Source organism: Cryptotermes secundus, unplaced genomic scaffold, assembly GCF_002891405.2.
Source record: "Cryptotermes secundus unplaced genomic scaffold, Csec_1.0 scaffold1413, whole genome shotgun sequence".
Lineage (NCBI taxonomy): Eukaryota > Metazoa > Arthropoda > Insecta > Blattodea > Kalotermitidae > Cryptotermes > Cryptotermes secundus.
The window spans coordinates 20,586-36,629 of NW_019730119.1; the positions used below are offsets into that span (position 1 = coordinate 20,586).

The 16,044-nt window shown below is 36.7% G+C and overlaps 1 long non-coding RNA gene across 1 annotated transcript in view; it reads right to left on the reverse strand.

The window, feature by feature from the left end:
* Positions 1-10,771: 10,771 nt before the first annotated feature.
* The window catches only part of LOC117282458, a 7,455-nt gene continuing 2,182 nt past the window's right edge, over positions 10,772-16,044 (reverse strand). The window contains exons 2-3 of the long non-coding RNA XR_004513192.1: positions 12,296-12,554; positions 10,772-10,983 (exon numbers count right to left, since the gene is read on the reverse strand). This is a non-coding gene — a long non-coding RNA (uncharacterized LOC117282458). The remainder of the gene's footprint in view (positions 10,984-12,295; positions 12,555-16,044) is intronic.

Consider the following 16,044-nt stretch of genomic DNA (forward strand, 5'->3'; position numbering starts at 1 on the left):
GTCAGTGACTACAGCAAAGTTACTGAGAACATAATAAAGTAGAGGATCTGTACGCTCAATTTTCCAAATTGGAGGAGGATACTACTGTACAAGTCTAATTGTGGTAACAGGTTTATATACAATTACACTGTTTTGAAAATGGCTGCCTCCCTCTGAAACTTCAACAAGAATCTGCTACACTACACATCATATTTGTAATCAGCATTGTCATAGTCTAAAACCTTACAAATACAGATCACTTGTCTCTACACAAGTCACTGAATCTCTTTTAAATTCTTCATAAATTTACATATCATATACGAGTAATCATTCGTAAGTGATTCGTATGTCATAAATTAAGAACGATGCATCATAGAAGTAGCATAATTTGACTTAACTACACAAATATGTGAATACAACTACAGTGGTGTGTCAGTCTGCAACTGACTGATATTTCTGGATATGTGTCATAAAAAAGACACTAAAAAGCCACTGTACCTTATAACAGAATTTAGAACAACTTCTGATGCGTTTGTACCCATATTCACGTAGGGACAGTACACGCATTACATGGATATAAATCTGTACACTAGGGATTTCGCTATTTTTATGTTGTACATGTATATATGGAGATTTTTTCATAAGAGTGATCAGATGTGTGCACCTGAAAATGAGATTTTTTTTTAAAACCTAAGATGAGAAAAATCGTTCTCCCCAGTATCTATCCTTGAACAGTCACTATAGAATAAGTCAAGGTACAACAGGCTTTAAAAATAAAATTTAAGATTTAAGGGTCTTCTAACTATGAATATTAAGATTAGAGTCTTCTGGAATGTGACTTCATGCTGTCTTGTACATAGGTACCAAAGTTTCAGAGCAATCTGTTACATTGTCTTCAGGGTAGACGAATAAAGATGGGGGCAGTTAATTCTTACCTACCAAACTATACGGGATCATATGCCAGACGACTGTCATCTTCAGCAGCATACTTAGAAAATAAAATGAAAAATAATAATAAAAAAAAGAACTTACACAGAGAAAAATTTAAACTCATGCAGCACACACAAATTCTATTATTACAATTGCATCAGCATGAGGTTTATATGCATGATCTTCTGCATACACTTATCTTTCTGGAAGTTCTTTGATACACATAACTTAAATATGGCTGGCTGTTCGTCGTTTCAAATTGATAAAATTCATCTACAGGCTAAAAGTTGTGAGTAGAAAGGCTAATTCAATGCTGCATTAAATATCTCCTACTAATATAGGTGGGAAAGGAAGCCAGGATAGCTCAGCTGGTACAGTGACAGGTTTCGGGCTGGACAACCACGGAACAGCGGTCTGATTCCTGGCAGGGACAAGTGATATCTCTTCTCAACAAAATCCAGACTGGCTCCGGAGCCCACTCAACCTCCTACCCTGTGGGCGCTGAAAACTCTTTCCATAGGGTTAAAGCGGCAAGAAAATGAAGCTCACCACTAACCTCCATCAAGTACCAATATTATGAATACTGGAGCCATATCTCCACTCCCCCAATATATTTTCAAGCTGTGGAGTTTCACTGAGTAAGCAAAGGGAAAACTTTACCCTAATTGGTTGCACAGATTTGTTAATATACTGTAGCACAACAAAAGTTTCATGAAGTGGATTGCTGAACTAGTTCTTCAAGAATTCACCTAAACTAAGACACTTTTAATTTTTATGTGAAAGGCATGACAATGGACATTGTAGGAACAAATGAAATCAACAGGAGAGACAAGAACTGTGTGTGTACTGCAATCTGGATGCTATGTCATGATTTCATACAAGTCAGCAACTTTAAATTTTGAAAAATTAGTATTTCATATAAAATTTAGTTTTATCGTGTGTTAGGTATAACAGTACATACTTAAATCTGCAAAGTTATATTAACAAACAGAACTCATTTTCATTAAAAAGGAATATATTTATATTCAACTACAAAAGTAAGTATTAATGACTTCGAAATAAAATTTGAATGAAATGAAATGTATTTTCTGTACAATTCATTTATATTCTTTTAACAACAGAGATTAAATTTTGGAAAACCAAAGCTATTTTATGTAAAAACAAATAAATTGTGTCCTTTTAACTTAATATTCTTTCACGTTACAAGTATGTACTTATATATTGCAGGTTAAAATAATAAATCTTCAACAACAGAATAATAATCCAACAAAAAAAAAATTCATCAGGAGAGCTACAGCAAAATTTTACAGAAATGAGCAGCAGTGACTCTACTTTGGAGGCTTGGAGCACAGTATTGCTTCTGGAATAAAAATTTGTTGGATTTAGTGAAATAAGACATATGTCTTTTATGTGGGAGCAGTTGAAATAAAAATGGGTCCTCACTCAGGAAATACTGAAGGGCAACAAACAGCATTTAAAACATTTCTTTTGAAAGTAAATAACAAAATATATTACTGCAGATCTCTGGCCAAATGCAGAAGACATGGGCATACCTGTACATTTATGGTCTTGGTTCCTCATCAAGTTTCCACTGCAGCTCGTGTTCAAACAAATACATGACAAGTTCCATGGTGGTTGGCAGCTCACCATGGCCACTGCCTGTGCAAGAAACAACAGAACTATTGTTACTATCACAGAATTCTTAAGTCTGTATACACAAAGATACCTAGTATTTATTTTAAATGAAAAAAGCATCATAAGTTAATGAATTTATATTTCTCTCAACTGTGGAAAACAAATCACTGAAATCATATAAAGTAGAACGTTTTCTAACAACTGTCTCATACATAATGCAGTACTCACTTCCAACTAAAAAAAAATGTATTTTCATTAGTCACTGCAAAAACTGTAGTTAAATGTATTCAAATCTACTTGAAACCCATTAACCAACATTTCAGTTCAGTAACTAGAAACTGCAAAATCATTGAAGTGAATAATAAACAGCACTTGGGGGGGGGGGGGACAACCACGTTATTATCAGCAAGGCGGGATGGAAAATTCGCACCCAAGCCAAAATTTAAGCCGTTTATGATCACTTTCACATACTTTTCTCTGTACTGAGGATAGAAGGATCTATCTTTTTTTAACGAAGTTCTAACTTTCTGCATTTTCTTACCCTAGTTCACCCCAACTCCACAACGATGACCAATAAAACATGCGGGTGTGTGTGTAAATTTTACTTCATCTACAACTGACTTTATCATAAAAACGCCAATCTAAATCACCGTCTAGTTTTACTTACTTGTAATGCAACACAGAAGCAAGTTTGGGCAGACATGACGCCTTACTACATGGAGGGTCACAATTATTAAATATACGCTTCGGAATGTAAACATTATATAACAGTCTAACTCGAAATATAACAACAAAACTTATCATTTAATTTCAAGAACAAAAATTCACACCACTTCATTAACCTTTCTACTTTCGTCTCGTAATGGCGGACCGCTGTCACGAGCTTTGCTTGCACAGCAAAAGTGGCCAGTTGCGCCTTGAGCTTATGCAGCGTGAGAAACTGTGCCTTTCGAAATAAATCTGTCTTAAGCTTCAATTCTCGCTTTCGCAATCAATTACATTAAATAAACTTTAATTACTATCATTACTGGATATTTAATATTATTTGATTCGATGAAAAAATAGTGAAATTCGTAATTAAAACTACGTACAAAGGAAAGTATTACACAAGCTTTAAATGGCTCCGCCTTCTAAATTATTCCTAGGGATAAAGCCGTTGCAGCGTCTGTGTTGCTCACATTTAAATCATACTTAATTCTATTCCGTACAACATACCTATTGTAAAGTTGAAAAACATTAACAATCCATCAAAAAGTGCGGCCCAGCCTCCTTATTTTCCTCCCCGGGGAAGTTGTTGGCGGGGGACGGAACTAAGTCGGAAACTGCGGGCCCTACACAAAGCAACAGGATTCATTTAATTTACTCTTTGATCACACAACCCATGTATTAATCATGCCACAAACTAACAAAATCGTACATATTTGGTACGTTACATAAATAAGCGAACATTTTTTAATTTAAGTGATTTCATGCCATGACCCTTAAATTCAGAGGGACGGAGTTCGAACAAGTCTTTAATATTTCACTTCTAGAACACGATTTCATACCTGTTACGTAATTTACAAGCTTTGTCTCGTAATGGCGGCCTGCAACGCTTACAAAGCTAAGATGGCCAGTGACGCATCGTACACACGTAGCGTACACGACGACGGCTGTGAAATAATTTGTTGCTAAGCCTAATTCTCAGGGAGTAACAAATTACATTCCAGAAACTATCTTTATCATTATTATTATTATTGGATATTGAATACATATTTCAATAAAAAATTTCTGTTAATCAAAATGCGTACCAATGACACTGAAAAGTACGTTCAAAGGCAAGTGTACACAAGCTTAAATGGGGATGCAGTCTAGAATTTTCCTGTGAACAACGCCATTGTAATATCTCTGTTAATCACAATTATATTCATCCAACCTCCTATCCAGTGGATACAGAGGGCTCTTTCCCAGAGGGTAAAGCGGTCGGGGCGTGAAGCTTACCACTCAGTGCCGAGGTCAAGATGTGGATCTATACGCTCAATACCCGATACTCCTTCATGACGTAGCGTGGGAGGAGCGAAGTCTAGCTTAGAATAAAGAATAAGAGTGGATATTTGTTACTATGGTAATAAGCATTAGGTTTCCACTACTTGCTTGGAACTTCTTCAGGAGACGAACAACTATTGGGTTCTCGGGGGCTCAACTTATATGCATTTAGTTCATCAGTTAGCGCCATATTAAATTACGAGAATAACGTTCAATCACAAAATCCATACTAGACTCGCCATTTATAACGATTCATTAGTAATTATTTATTTTATTAACATTTTAGAACATTTTTATTATAAGTGGACCTCAACTTTGTATTTACACTAAGGGAGTCTATAACTATAAGACGAATCTGGGGACTGAAATGTTTCCCGTACATGAAGGTTATATGCGACAGTGTTTACACGGCGTCTCCAAAACTGCATGGGTCAGTTCATGCAACATTTAATCTTGACTCTACACAATAGGAATCATTGTACAAGCGAGACGTCAGAAACTTCCCAGAAAAGCTTCAAGCCCCGAACAAGAGACGGTTGCTAGAGCTATGCCTGCACGGGTTGATAAGGCAACAAGACACCACTCAGCCACAAGGCCAACTATTCGTCTCTCTCCATGCACTAATTTTATCGTTATGTCGTCTCTCTCACAAATACTTCTAACGCTCACAGTATGGAGGCAGTATGATATTTTTGTAACAGGTTATTAGTATTATACAACAAATTAGGAAATATACGCAGAGGAAATCTCCCATTTTTAATTATCTCGAAGACTGGAAGATTTATAGTTAAAATGTACTCGCCATAAAATATGTGCCTCATTATTTTCTGCAAAAATTTGTCGGACGAATATTTCGCGACTTACGTTTTAGAAGCACCTAGATGTAGGCCTAGACCTAGCACAGACACAGGCTTTCATGGTAAAGTTGTTCCTGTGCTTAAGTAACTAAGCACTATGCCATTAAGGTGTATGGGGGAGTGGATGTATAGATCCACATTTTCTTGACCTTGGCACTGGCACTAGCTGGAGGTGAGTGGTCAGCTTCACGCCTCGTCCGCTTTACCCCCTGGGATAGAGTCCCCCCCCGATATCCACTGGATAGGAAGATGGGTGAACCCCAAAGCCGGTCTGGATGACATGGAGAAGAGAAATTTCTTGAACTCCGACCCCTCGGCAGTCCACCCTGTAGCAAGTCACTATACCGACTATGCTATCCCGGGTCCATACAAAGGCCTTCAGGTAGCTGACAAATTGATTCCCATTAATAAGATCTAAAAGTTTGTGACGATGGCACATTAGTACAAATACGTTTCTGGACATTATCCATCGTCCTGTTTTCATTTCAAAACACAATGTTTTGGAGACTGGGTTCTGTCTCCATCTTCTGGTAAAACAGGATGATGCATAGTGTCAAGAACATAACATGTGTAGATTCTCATTAAATTTATCACTGGAGAGTATCACAGAAAGTGCTCCACAAATGGATACAGTTCATGAAGATATGGATATACTGTTACTGGGTAGTGTCTTGCTGTGCTTGAGTTAAACAGGAGTGACAACAACAGATTATTAGGGTACTATATTTTCTAACATGTTTTCTCCCACCACACACACCTTCAACTATTCTGTCAATTAAATTCAATTACCTTCCCATCCCATCACCGCTGTCTTCATCTGACAGTTTCTGTCTACATCAACCCCAGCAACCACCAACCAAGTCCTCCTCTGTGACAACTGCCCTATAACATTGAAATAATCCTGAATTGATATTCCGTATCAAACCAATTACATGATGCCCTGCACTTGCCAAGCTCAGCTCAGAAAATTAAATAGAACTATATACAAGACAATGCGCCCTGCACACTATGTATATCCCAGCTGCGCAAACCTTCCAGCATTCACACAAGGGACCACTTTTGATGGCGAAAAAATGAAATCAGTTGGAAACAGCATGGTCTTCACTAAGCATGGTGAAAACAGGCTCCAAATGCATATTAGGTCAAACCCCAGTGCAAGATTTTATTCTGTATGTTAAATAAACGAATGGGAATATGTTAATTTACCTGCTTAGTGGTTATGATCATCCTTAAAATGAGAGAGATGAGGTGGTCTGAACTTGGAATACGAGTAATTGCATAGATCTGTCATTTGGGAGTATTAAATGGCAATTACTCACTCATGGAGCTGAGCCCTTCTTGAGAAGCCGCCAACTGTGCAGCCACTCAAGCACTTCCCAGCACATTATGGAACCTGAAGGTTCATTACCCTGTTCACAGGAGTCCCCCACTGGTCCCTATCCTAAGCCAGCTTGATCCACTCCATCCCATCTCTCTAAGATCCATTTTAATATTGTTACCCACCTAAGTCTTGGTCTCCCTAGTGGTCTCTTTCCTTCTGGCTTTCCCACCAATATCCTATATGCATTCCTCTTCCACCCCAATTCATGCTACTTTACCTGCTTATGTCATCCTCCTTGGCTTGATCATTATGATTATATTTGGCAAAGAGAGCAAGTTATGAAGCTCCTCATTACGCAGTTATATCCAACCTCCAGTCATTTCATCTCTCTTCAATCCAAATATTCTCCTCTGAACCCTGCTCATTCAATGACAACGTTACTAAACTGATGCACCTTTTCAATGTCTTGAATATCTTGGCATTATACATTGGCTGGAACCACAAAAAGATGGTCCTAGAATTTGGTTGTTTCAGAACAGGGTGCCAAGACGAATATTTGGACCTAAAAAGGCTTGAGTTACAGAAGATTCAGGAAAGTGAATAATTAAGATCTTGCAGAATTTGATTACTCATCAAATACCATTAAAATATTCAAATCAAGGAGGATGATACTGGCAGAACAGGAAAGAAATTGTATATGAAGTTTTGGTAGGAAGCATGAAAAATGGAGACCACCAAGAAGACGTAGTTCTATGTAGGTAGTTAAGAGCGCATTAAATTATGAGAACAAAATGTAAGATAAAAGGCACTTAACGGATGGTCCTATCATTATAATCCATTAGCAGTTCTTTCTCTGAATTGCTAAATCACATTTTAGGTTACTGTAATAGGAATGTAATCAAATACTTTTTTATTCAGATAAAGGCTGCAGCAGACAAAAAGAGGAATTTGGGGTGAGGCATCTGCCACCCTCCTGTATGGATATTTCAAAATAAAAGCAAAATTAATGAATGAAACGCCAAAACTTTATATTTCAATGTAAGGACCCACAACTCTAAGTCAATCCATAAAAATATTCTTAAATGGCTTAGAGGTTAAGTTTGTTACAAAATTTTCTTCTTCCCACCCTTTGAAAATATCTCTACCATGCCCATGCAGGGAAGTCTGACTAACCCTTTTAAATTATCTTCTGGTGATCTACTGTCACCACTGAACAGTTCTCATGATATTGGCCCTAAAGCAGCTTCTAAATATTGCGAAGGACAGTAGCTGATCCAGTAACAGGCTCATTAAACAAGAAGTTACAGTCATGTACACAAGTCGGTTGGTACTGCAGTCAAAAGTGGCAGACTTTGACTGATTTATTGTGCAATCGGTGACTAAGTTGGTGGGGAGGCCATCACACAGTCAGAAATATGCTGTGTATTGTCTTCCAAAAACCAGGATGGGAATATTCTACAAAACTAAATACAGTATAGGTTCAATGGTATTATGCCATAATTATCTGCCAGACTACACATGATGTTCATGATCACTGCCTCAAACCTTGCAGATATAGTAATCGGTTTACATAAAATTGAATTTTTTGTTTGTAATTCTCTTTCATAAATTTATTTCTTACATTAACATTCATAAGCAGGGCCCGGATTTTGATGACATGTCATCTTTTTTTCCTTGTATCCTATGTGATGCTCTTAAATATATAAATCTAGGATATGAGCTGCTGGTTACGGAAATGGAAATTTTACAGTTAATTTTTTGTCATTTTTTGGACTTTTAAGGGTATTTCTTGTCATTTTTGGCCATTTTAGGGAATTTTTCTTCATGTTTTCTGAACTGTGAATAACATGGAAGCGAAGTGTTCTTTCTTTTCTCCTTTAGGTCATTTTTCTGGATTTTTTCGGTCATTTTTTGAATATTATCAGGTCATCAAAATCTGGGCCTTGCATATTACATTTTTGGGTCATATTTTAGGTCATTTTTCTGGATTTTTTCGGTCATTTTTTAAATACTTTCAGGTCATCAAAATCCAGGCCCTGTTCATAAGTATTCATACATATGGATGTTTGCATTAAGTATGAGGTGTCCTATTTAACTTAACCTTAACAAATCTGTGATTACAAGAACTGTAGTGTAGGCAGAGGCACTGAGTGTGAGCCAGTAAGTTGATAAGTGACTGCTGTTTTCTACCCATTTGCCACAAGAATGTGTTTGAGCTTAGCACCACTTCTCACAGATTTACAGACAGAAGCAGATAGGGGTTCACAGGCTGATTAGATACATTCCTAGTATTTCCATCACTAGGCTATGTACATACTTGTATGAAGTTATTTTTGCATTAAATTAAAAGTAGGAGATGCAAGAGCCTTTCTATAAAAGTTAATATACTTACTTTTTGGAGGAAACCGTTTTCTCTAACAAAAAGCATTCAGGAACAATTCAAGGTGTAGAAGCTAATTACAGATAACACTCAGAATTCAGCATAGAAACTGCAGTTCAGATTTGAGGTTCTCATTGTGGTGTATATTAAGATTTTGGTCTTCCAATATGCAGACTTGTAGACTGGTAAATGGGTAGTAGCGTTTTGGAGGAACCTTCTTACTCCACTTTCTAGTTAGAAGAATAAAGATGAAGGAAGTTGGTTTGTTTGAAACAGTGGTACCAATCTATGAGACTGCACACATCCCAGAAAACTACTCTTTCACACTTCATATAATTCACGTTTCTCCTAATACTACAACTGTTTATTTGATGTCAATATATGTAACTATTTTTTTAACGTGTATGAGTTTAGTAGAACTTTGTTTCCTTTCTCAGTATCTTACCACTGCAATACAATGCATTCAATACAGTATACCTGAACACTGAGTTCATTTCAACCAATAAATAACAATCTAACAGCATTTTTTTATATAACCATCTCAAGACATGAAGGCCAGTTCTCCAAAGAGTGAAGATGTGCTAATTTTACAGAAGCTGGGAGGAGAGGGGATAGGTATAGTACCATTGTTCTGATGTACTGAAGTCCTTCCTATCTGTGCATATCTGAAAAAAATTTCATATTGCATAAACTTCATAAAATATGGACATGGTATGTGCCACAACATTCACAAATGTTCCCTCATGATGTATATGTATGTATAATTGTACAAGCTACAGTTCCCAAACACACACACACATATATATATATATATCCCTTCCATTTATCTGCATTTACATGTTATAACCCTTGAGGGGCACTCTGACATAACGATTTCACTGAGGAAGTTTGGAGATTAAAAAGTTCGGGAAGATTGCTCGAGAGAAATTCCCGTCCAAGGGTACATTTTTCCACAAGGGTCGACATCATTAGTACTGACTGACAACACTGTAACTGACCAAACAAGCTGATCGAAAGGTAAACGTTGTAGACTTGTATTCATTTAGAATCTCGACTGGGCCAGTTCTTCATGGTTTTCCTCAATCCCTTCAGGCAAATGTAAGCATAGTATCTAGAATAGTCGGCAATCATTTCCTTCCAATTTCTTTCTAATCCATCATTCATATATCATCCTGTGATCCAAGCCTATGTAGTCTCCTTATTGAAAGCGTGATTAAATCACCTTCAACACTGCAATACTGACTGAAGTACTGCCTTCTGGTCCTACTGTAATTGTGAATATCTTTCCACTTTCCACAGAAAAGACATTACAAGCACTTCCTTGTTTAGATCATTTATACAGATGATGAAAATAACAGCTGACTGCTTAATTCTGTCCTTCGGACTTCAATGGAAGTGGAATTGGAACAGAATTGAATTGTATAATCTTGCAATTAGAGAAATTAAGAAAACAGGAACATCAGGAGTGTTAACCTAGGGCGATACGATACAAACCTGAAATGTAGCAGTATCTTAAAAATGTTTCATCTGTCCTGATATTCGTTTTAAAAAAATAATTCTTTTTTTGTCTACTGTGCAGTGGTCAATCTAAATTGTAGCAACTGTACTTACATTTGCTTTAGTGCTAGACTGTCGCCTCGGCCTTCGTTGAAGAAATGTAAGCATATGGAACAGTTTGTAATGTACAGATGGGAGCATTAGTCAGGAGCAGTCAGGAGGATGTACAGTGGCAACATATATGCATAGTGTTCACCTTGACAAGCACAATGTCGACCTTCGCTGTTTCTTCTCAGGAGATTACTCATGTCAGGGAACATGGATTCCCATAACTATTATTACAAAATTTCAGTTGATTCCTGTACAAAAAACAAAAAGTAACTGACAGGTTGTTTATTGTACATGGTCATATCAACTGCATAAAATCTGTGATCAGGTAGCAGATATCACAGGCATTTGGTGCAAGTGGCTCGGAGGGGCTTGTATGAGCCAATTTTTAATGTCTTATTTATTATTCTAGCCCTTTGTTCTTGGTTCAGAAGATATCGGATGATACAAGTGACAAAACAGCGTCAAACAATATACATATGTATCGACAGAACTTAGTACGTAATTGTTCTATTTTATTCCAAATTATGGTGGAACGAAGTAGAGAATATTGCTTGATGTTGTGGGCCCATTGTGAACAAATTCACAACACATCCCTGAGACATGTAACTAGGTAAACGTAGCTTTCAACTAATTTCATTTAAGGACCAAAAAATGCCAGTGATCCCTCATGTTGCTGATTACTGAAGTGTTGGCAAGAACATCGAGCCCGTAGTAACCATTGTTTAGGAACTCTTCGAAGGTTCTGAAGGGCAAAGTGGCATGGTGAGAGGCAATTGATGAAACCAGAGCCCCCAGGTAACTTGCAAACAAATCATAGACATCAAGGAAGCCGTGAGATGAGGCATGTGGCCAGAGACACTACGAGGTACCATGTTGGAACCTGCAGCAAAGGTAGTACGCGTGATAGGACATCACCAGACATGGTATGGAATTAACTAAACTAACTCCATGGAGCTGAACCCTTCCTGAAAAGCGCCAGTTGTACAGCTACTCAATAAATTCCCAACATTCTAAGTAACCCAGAGGTTCATTACCATTTTCACAAGAGCCCTCCACCGTAACCATTATCATATCCAGAATGATTTTGGAAATCAACCAGACACTTCAGTGTGTACCAGGAACTCCTTCTTCAACAGTAACAATGACGGAAGTGCAAAGCTCACAATTTTACCTCCACCCACCATCAAAGATTAAGAATCAATGAAGCTATTTCACCATACCTCCAATTCACCTTCTTTGCATGGTGCTGGGCAATAGGGTTAGCTTTAACCTACCAATTTTATGCCTGATCTGACACTTGAGTTGTATCAGGACAAACAGTATGACCTCCTTTTTCGTGTCTGTGGTCTAAGATGAAAGATGTAACAACCCACAGACTGACAATGGTATTTACAAGTATAATATGCAGCAAAACCTGTACTTTTATGTTGAATAACTTTGGCCATATTGATAGTTATTTTCACCATTCTGCAAATCACTCTTCTTTACAAGCTGCCTCAATTAGTTATTTTATGAGGTTTAATTGTACAGTCGGATATCAAACTGAGCAGTTTAATTTACCAGTTGGGTCATCCTGCTCTGAATCTGGTTCCACTTCTTCATCCTTTTCTGCCTTTACTGCATTGACTGGAGGTGCAATCGTAACACCAGGAGGTTGATCCGGTGGTAATGAAGTTTCCTTCTTCATAGGTTCTGGAACAGAAGTCAACTTCTTTTCTGTTGTTGCAGTACCCCCAGCTTTAGACTTCTCAGATGCATCCAACACATCTTCCTCGTCCAATAGCTAACTATATTTTTTCTCCATCTCATGATGTTCAACCTTAAAATGAAGAGAACATCAGTATTAGAGGAAAACAAATTATGAAGATGCAAGTAAAAAGTTCAAACACAGTATCTGCAACACTATGTAAGAACAAAAGTGTGAAGCTCCATTATTCCTCCTCCTCCTCCTCCTGTCTGTCATATTTTCACACCTTCCACCAGTTCTCAACTTCTTCATTTTCTAATATATGTTGATTTGATATAATTTATGATACTAAACTGTTCTGTGGAACAATCAAATTATAATAGATGTCCCCAGGCTTTCTCCAAAGCAGGAATTTAATGATGAACAACAATCTTAGAAGCCAATGTCCTACTAAAAATATATCCAAATGATGAATACATTCCAAAACAATCCTCTGAGCTCAAGTCATGTTCTAAGATATATAAACCTATAATTTTATCATAATTTAACACAGGCATAAAACTCAGCATGTCACTAGTCTGAAAAAATCAAGGCCAAAGACTGAAGGTATCTTCAACACAAGATCCTGAGGACGATTATTGACACCTGACAGGCAGACAAACAGACACAATAAGAAAATGAGATAAGGAGCACTTTTCCCACTCTCCTACTATTAAATAAGCGAGGGTGAAATAATGGAAAATACAGACTGAATGGAGTAAACAAGGAATGGTTGGAATTTGGCTGGTAAACTTCAAGAAAGAAGACCATATAATCATAGAAGACAAAAGACAGGGATGGCAGGATCACATGAACCTTTATCGTCCATTCATCACACTTCTGTGACAGCACACAGGTCCAGAAAGCCTACAAATGCATTGTTTTCCATAGAAATATCATTCATCCTAAATAAAACCTGGTCACCAGCAGCATAGAAGTACAAGGTTCACATCCCCAGTTCCTGGATGATAAAGGTTAAACTGGACCTCAGGGAAAGAATCACTTGGAGGAAAGACACTGAAGACGGTTGAAAGCAAAGTGCGTGGACAATAATGGACCTATGCAAGATGAAAATACTGGGGAATGAAGACAATTACATATTGCAGAACTTCACATTTTGTGCTATTCACATAGGATTATGAAGAATAGGACACAGCAAGTAGAATGCACAAATGAAACAAGAAATACACCACATAAGAGGTAAAAGGGAATACAGGACATGAACCTAAAGAGAGTCTTGGCAAGAGAAAACTGCAACAATCTGAGAATTAGATAGAACTGAATCAACATATGACTCAAATGCAACATTTAAAGTGACAAAGATAAATTTATTTCACAAATAGTTAATAAGCAGTCAGATAAGGGAAAGTCCAAATATCAAAGAACTTTGTCCATGATATGTATGTATTTGCCGTCTTGTAGTGCACTCAGTTTCACATGCCACTTCACTACATGTTTCAGCATCACTGTGCCATCCTCAGATGTGTTATTTACGTCAAGTTATTGCATTGCTCGCCATCATGTGTCATTTATAAAATTATGTAAAATGCACATTCTTCATTAACTATAATAAAATTTAAAATTTACATATATCAAAATTTGTTAATATCCGTCATCTTACACATCTTAACTCAAACTTGCATACTATATCATTCTTCCACTATGGGAGTCGTTCTTCCTATATTTTGTGTATACTGTGTAATGTGATGTGTCCTTCTCTCTTGGCTGCGAGTTTGAGTTAAGACATGTAAGATGACAGATATTAACAAATTTTGATATATGTAAATTTTAAATTTTATTATAGTTAATGAAGAATGTGCATTTTAGATAATTTTATAAACGACACATGATGGCAAGCAATGCAATAACTTGACGTAAATTACACACCTGAGGATGGCATAGTGATGCTGAAACATGTAGTGAAGTGACATGTGAAATTGAGTGCCATACAAGACGGCAAATACATACATATCACGGACGAAAATCAGTGCAACAGGACGCTAAAGTACAACATTATAAAAGAACTTGTTTGTGTGTTGGATGATAATGTAATATATACACATACAACAATTCATATGTATTTTTTTTGGCTTATTTTGGACTTCATCCATCGTCTCAATAGAGAATTCTTTACAAAACATGGGCTGCATCTAAATGAGCAAGGGAAAGAAAAGATTGCCATTCAAACAGTAGCTCAAATTTCCACAATCTTAGGGAGAAAAGTAGAAGGTTTAATTCGCTTAGGATGGAAAAATGATCAAATAAAGGGAGATACCACCATAGTACCTGTAAACAGAAACGAAATCCTCATAAATAGCGAGAATGAATTTAACCAACTGACCACCTTAGATCCCGTAGAAACTTGTCCCAGAACATCAAACAGGCAAAAGAAAGTTCCAGTGAGCAGGAAAAATGATTTCTTATGGTAAATGATATTCACAAAGTACCCCATATACTTCAGATCACTCCTCCCAACTCATCCACTGCCACCCCACATATAAATACTCAATCTCAGATAGGTTGTGAGGCTGTAGAACATGTTCCTGCAGTTAACTTTTTCAAGATATACCATCAGAATTTCCGGGGACTGAATAAATCTCAGCCTAAGCTTAAAACATTAAATGTATTTCATCAAAATATAAGAGGGCTCCAGCATAAAATTGTTGAATTGACTTGTATGCTGTATAGCCATGACTTAAGTCCACACATTATTTGGTAGAGCAGAAATTATTAACAATAAAACCTGAAAATTATTATTTGGCCTCCAACTTTTCATGTCAATATAATATTGGAGGTGGAGCGTGCATCTACTGTAAATCCGATCTGAGCTGTAATGTAGTGGATATTTCCAAATATTATATTGAAAAGGTCATAGAGGCTTGTGCAATTCAGATGAAGATTGGTAACAATATTTTTATACTTTTATGTATCTATAAATCTCCTAGTGGTAACATCCAAGAATTTGTCAATCAACTAGAAATAATTTTAAAATTTTTATATAAGCCTAAGTTAGAAATTATATTGTGTGGTGATTTTAATGTAAACTTTTTAAGTAATTCAAACAATGTTCACCAGATAATCTCACTTTTGTATACATATAATTTATGTCGCGTTGTCGACTTCCCTACAAGGATAACCAAAGAATCTAGCACTGCTATAGACAATATATTTTTGGATTATAATAGGTTAAACACTGTTCAAGTCTATTCGGTAATGAATGGGCTCTCAGACCATGATGCACAATACTTGATGATAAATAATGTTTTTGAATCTCAAGTAAAGAACAGTAGGCTTGTTAGGAAAAGACTAATAACCAAGTCTAGAGTCTTAAAATTTATTGACATGTTACACAATGAGGAATGGGACGGTACCCTGGATAACACAGATGTTAATGCTAGTTTTAATAAATTTTTGAGTACCTTTTTAGTTAATTTTGAATCATGTTTTCCTATGCAATCTGTGGTAAATACTGTGTATAATAATCAGTGGATTACTAATGGAATTAGAGTGTCCTGTAGGCGTAAAAAATATCTTTACATGATGAGTAGAGTAACTAGTTGTCCTAAATTAAAAGAGTATTATA